The sequence below is a fragment of the Mytilus trossulus genome, chromosome 5, assembly GCF_036588685.1.
Source record: "Mytilus trossulus isolate FHL-02 chromosome 5, PNRI_Mtr1.1.1.hap1, whole genome shotgun sequence".
NCBI lineage: Eukaryota > Metazoa > Mollusca > Bivalvia > Mytilida > Mytilidae > Mytilus > Mytilus trossulus.
The window spans coordinates 21,833,088-21,838,953 of NC_086377.1; the positions used below are offsets into that span (position 1 = coordinate 21,833,088).

Consider the following 5,866-nt stretch of genomic DNA (forward strand, 5'->3'; position numbering starts at 1 on the left):
AGGAGGATGTAAATGGAAAAGTGCGTGTTACCAAATCACAGAAGATAGTGGATGCAATATCAGACTTTTATCAAAAGTTTAAAACCAGATTCTTGATGTAATTTAACATATTTGTATACTCGAATTAGAACTACATTCCAATTTTACTTTAGATTATTTCATATTCAAAATTTATAATAGATATCTATAGATTATGGTGTTCAGAGGATAAATTGGTGTTCTTCAAAAAATAAATGCCATGTAAAATTATGGTCAGGTAATTTTTGTTATTGAGAACGTTTATTTTTCTTTTTCTTGTATATAATAAAAAAGATAATGATTGTATATTATTTATTGATTGTTGGTCAGAATTCATCTGAAAAAAAACAATCCCCTTGATTAACACCTCGCTCTGAAGTGAATGTAGTACTAAGACCATTTGAAAATTTAATTGTAGTGGTAGTATTTTCATACATTGCAGAAAAATATTAAGAAACTTTTAGGATAAACCTGATTTTTAAAGTTTAAAAAATAAGCCTAATCTCCACATCGTATCAAAGGCTTTACGCAGGTCTATGAAAGCATCAAATACTTTCTTCTTTTTTTACTTTTATAGTGATCAATAATGATTTTAAAAAAAAGTATGCGATCAGCAGTACTACAATTTTGTTTAAATCCTACTTGATATTGACTGATAAGATATATGCCGCTATTATATCTGCGGTATTAATTTTGCTTTTGTGTTTATTTTCTTTATTCTATATTTTGTCATTTGTATATCATTAAGAATAAATAATAATCATTGTAATTAATTGTTTGTAATTATACTGCTCCTTAAGGCGTCCTTGATTGACAAAATATATCATCATCATACTTTATTTCCTCCTATAGGAGATTGACATAAGACAAAATACTAATATTATATACAATAAGAAAAGTTTAAAATCACATAATTAGAAATGTCAATAACTTAATATTTTGAATGGAAAAGTATTTAGTCTACAGTATTTTAGGAAGGAAAATCCCTCGTTAAGGACTTCCAAACGATGTTCCGGTATTAAAATGTCACAGAGATCTTCATGGTTGCCAAGCAAAAGGTCTGTGAAGCTCTCATCCGATTTTGAAACCATTGTGTAGTTTGGCTATATGTTTAGCGGTTAAAAGTCTGCCACTAATTTTTGCATATTGCCACAGGAAATCATAGTTATTATTTTCATATAATCTTAAGAATTTGACGAAATCATTGTCCCTGCGCATTCGCTCTTCCTTTTGGAGTCTTTCAATTGGGTTAGCAGCACTACTGACAATGTTTTGTTTTTCCACAGAAACTTGGTCGGGAATGTGCCTGTAAACATATAGTTAGTCAAATATTTCAAAAGGGAAAACTTTGATTAAATGTTAATCACATCTGGGATGAATCCATATTGTTTTCTACATGTATCTTCGAAAAACTGGTATAGTCTGTAGATGAAAATTTATTTTGTAAGAGATTCTGCCTTCATTTCACATAGTTTACATAGGAACACCAGTTTCCGTTTTTCAACTAGTACTGGTAGTCTCTCGAGGTTGATCATCGATTCGCACATATCTGACCGTGTTCGTCTAGGAAGGCCTTGAATATGTTTCACAATGAAATGTTGGAAATTTTCTAGTGACGTTATATCTTTCATTTTTAACCTTTTCCAAAGAGTACCGTAGGTATTACAATTTTATTGTAGAGGCTACACACAGTTAAGGGATTTAGCAAACAAGTTCCAGTATACCGGCTATAGCAAAATACGCATATCGGCCCTTCCTACATGAAAGATGAATATCTGAGCTTGGCGATAAGTCAACCGTTATTATTCCAAGGTGCCTTGTTTCGGTTAAAATGTTAACATCATTATCTCCAAGATTAAGGTTCATCATAACCTTTTGACTAAAATGGTCGTATTTACACCCCAAATTTTACTCTGAGTACAGACTAACCTATACACCTGCAACAGTTTTAAGGGATGGCAGGAACTAGATATATAAATTTTAAATGCATTTTATGTTTCAGAAAATTATAAACTTTTCTAGATTTTGCTATCCATTTTTTTTCGTTCCTGCAGAAGGTGCAAAAATTAACTAAGTAGTGAAAACGATTGAGAAGCTCCCCTCATATAATCAATGTTGTGAGTAGTATTGATTAAAATGGACAATAGATGGACAAGAGACACCTGTAAACAATAGGTGATTTAACAGGTTTAAACTGTGTAACTGAGTGGACCGTATCAAATGAAACTCGGGTGTTTGTTTATTTTGCTATCTTCTGCAGACTGGAAAAAAATGGACATCAAAATCCAGGTAAGTTTTTAATTTTCTGAAACGTAGACTTCATATAACTTTCATATAACTAGTTCCTGCCATGCCTTAAAACTTTCCTGGATGTACCAGTTTGTCTGTACTCATAGTATTTTTTTAGGTGAAAACACGGCCATATTTTTCAATTCCTTATGATGAACCTTAAATACGTGTTCTAATTCATTTTCGTAGCATAAAATGACAGATTTTAGCGGATTTAACTCAAATCTCCATTTAAGTGAGTAATCGTAAGCACAATTTAGCAAAGTTTGGAGTCTTTGTGGTGAGGTACCGATGCACACTACGTCGTCAGCAAATGATGGATTACATGTATGAATATTTGAAATATTTGCAGTTCCAACTTTTTCTGATTCATTTAATAGATCGTTATATTTTATTGTGATTAGTTACTTTGAAATTAAATTAATAATCTGATGTTATATACAGATTAACTTTATAATTGTCAAGACTTCTTTTAAAATTTCCACAATCCACGAACCGTCAAAATTATTTGTTACCTGATTCGCCTTCAAGAGAAAAACCTGCAGTTAGATAAACCTTGAGTCTGAAATCCTCCCCCAGAGCTGCTTTTATAAATTTGTTCTAATAAACTGGATTATACAGACATAAGAAACAATTTAAATTCACTACAACTCAATTTATGATACATCATAATTGTATACTTTAAACGGGAAAATAATTTTTTGTACACCTGTGTGACGCCGTGTAAAAAGTTCAATTAAGTAAATTACCTGTGAATCGACATGGCTTTGGAAGTCAGCTTAAATAAAGTTTTTTTTCAGCTTTTCACCATATATTTACAATTAATCATTAGTTTTGAAACAGATATACATGCAAATAGGCTTGGAAGGAATGACTCAAATATGACACAAAAAGTAATTGAGGTCATAAACAATGAACGTCAAAATTATTCTTAAAGAATACCTGTGTGACGCGAGTACAAAGTTCAGTGAAGATAAATTATGTATTGTTGTTAAAGAAGCTTAACCAATTCATATGGTTATGAATGTTCATATGGTTATGAATGTGTTTAGCTGATTAAATGTATCAATATGTTGAATTAGTGGTATATCGGTTATAAATAATAAAATAATTCAGACCCAGAGATATATTTATGTCTCAAATTAAAGATAAATGAAATCCTTTATCTAGAGCTCAACGGTTCTTCATAATCTTTTGAGGTCATATACAATGAACGTCAAAATTATTCCTAAAATTACCTGTGTGACGCAGTTCAATTAAGATAAATAATGTATTGTTGTGAATCGACATGGTCTTTCATAGCAGTCAACATAAATTAAGCCCTTGACAGTTTTTCGTGTTCGAATCAGATGTACATGTTTTTAGGCAGTGAAGGAATAAGATTTCTTTTGATTTTGGTTCAAATATGAAACAAAGGTATTTGGACAGGGTGATGAATGTGTTTATTACAGTTAATTTAATGTATCAATACGTCGAAGTAGTGGTACATTAGCTATAAACAATGAAAATGACTAACACCCGAAGATATTTAATGTCACGAAATAATGATAAATGAAAACGTTTATTCTAAGGCTGAAAATTTATTCATTATCTATGAGTTCATATACAATGAACGTCAAAATTATTCCCTAAATAACCGGTATGACCTTAGTACAAAGTTCAATTGTGAGAAATAAATTATTCTTGGTCTTAGCAGTCATCAAATTAATCACAAGTTTTGAAACAGTTATACATGCATTTAGACATTAAAGGAATACGTTTTCCTAAAACTCAATTACGACAAAAAAAGGTAATTGGACAGGGTGATAATGTGTTTATTACAGTTGATTTAATGTTGTGTTTATTACTGTTGATTTAATGTATCAATATTTCGAATTAGTGGTACATAAGTTACAAATGATGAAAATGAATAAGACTCGAAGATATTTCATTTCTAAAAATGAAGATAAATGAAATCCTTCATCTAAAGAACAACGGTTCTTCATAATCTTTCAGCTCATATACAATGAACGTCAAAATTATTCCTAATGACTTACCTGTGCGACTTTAAGAACATTGGTCAGTCCTTGAAACGTTAATTTCATTCAATCGCGTAGGTTGTGGTATTAACTGTGTTTGGATTATTATAAATTCTATATATATATAACTGTTGGACTATTTTAAATCTCGGGTCTCTTTCTGAAAGTTATTCTTACATACTTTTTATTTATTCACCCTGCATGCTAACAGTGCTTATGCAAAATGGTGTATGCACATTGAACGACAAATTTCTGTGACGTTTAAAAAATTTCTGACCTTAGACACAATCAAAGCAGATGTTTTTGAGTTCTGTTAAATTGTCCCTTTTAAAATTGTTTAACGATGATGGCTGATGTACCCATATCTTGACTATTTTATTTACTGTGGTTGTTTATTTCACACATCAATGTTAATATAACGGAGTTTGACGAGACTGTCATATAAGGGAGAGGGTTAGCGCTAAAGCACCAGGTTTAATCCACCATTTTCTACATTTGTACATGCCTGTAACTAATCAGGAATAGGACAGTTCTTGTCCATTCCTCTTTTATGCGTTTTGTTATTTGATTTTGCTGTGTGATTAAGATATTTTCGAATTGATTTTACTCAAAGTATTTTTGTCCCCAATGGTGACTGGGGTATAGAAATATGGTCACTTGGTCTTATCCCGACCGGCAGTAAAACGCTAGCCTAAGTGGGGCGTCCGTTTGGCTGTGCGGGATGTATCAAGTTCGCAGTCACGTCCGGTCAGAAGGGAGACGTTAAATCCGATGCCTCGTGGAAAGAGAGTGCCACGCTCTTTGCACGTTAATAACCCTTGCGACAACTCTTTGAGGGGTCGGTAGGTGGCCTGTTGCAAGGCAAAATTTCTGTCCCTATCCAATATACCCTCATTTTCCAGTGGCAGTCCAAATTTCCCCGACCATCATCCTAGATGGCCTCTATTACAACAACCTACCTATTGTATTTATTGTTAACTTGTTCTCGTCCTGAATATGCATGTAATATTTGCCACTGGACGTTAAGCAACCAACAATCAATCAATCAATCAAAGTATTTTTGTGATTTTACTTATTTTTGGCAACAACCGATCCATTGAAATATGTGTTAATCCTTAATGTCTATTGTTGTTCATTAAGGGGATGTTAATATTAATAAGAATATATTACTCATTGCTATAGTATTGGGTAAGAATTATTGTGTTTTGGTGTTGTGGTATGTATTAACCCGACAATTGTAATGCCCTTTGGCGCAATCTGGGGGAGGCTGAAGGCCGGGAAACAATGGCAAAGAAAAACCAAACTAAAATATCAAGAAATTCGCTATTAACATTATAGCGGCTTGAAAACTTTATATACTAATTTGTGCGTGTCATGAGCCTTATCTATTATCATTATCTGTAATTTCTAACCCTGTTCATTAATAATGCCTAGTTGACCATTGTCCATAGTGTATGACCTAATTTGTTAACCTTTATCACAAACACAAATGGAAGTTTTTAACGACCTTGACTGGCTATACAGCCCTTTATCAAACAAAA

General features: G+C 32.3%; 1 long non-coding RNA gene across 1 annotated transcript; it reads right to left on the bottom strand.

Annotated features, from left to right (window-relative positions):
* Window positions 1–315: 315 nt before the first annotated feature.
* On the bottom strand, window positions 316–3,650 carry LOC134718661 (uncharacterized). The gene is made up of 2 exons (XR_010107413.1): window positions 2,823–3,650; window positions 316–1,324 (listed from the first exon to the last, which is right to left on the bottom strand). It is a non-coding gene; the product is annotated as an uncharacterized LOC134718661 (long non-coding RNA).
* Between the last annotated feature and the right edge of the window lie 2,216 nt (window positions 3,651–5,866).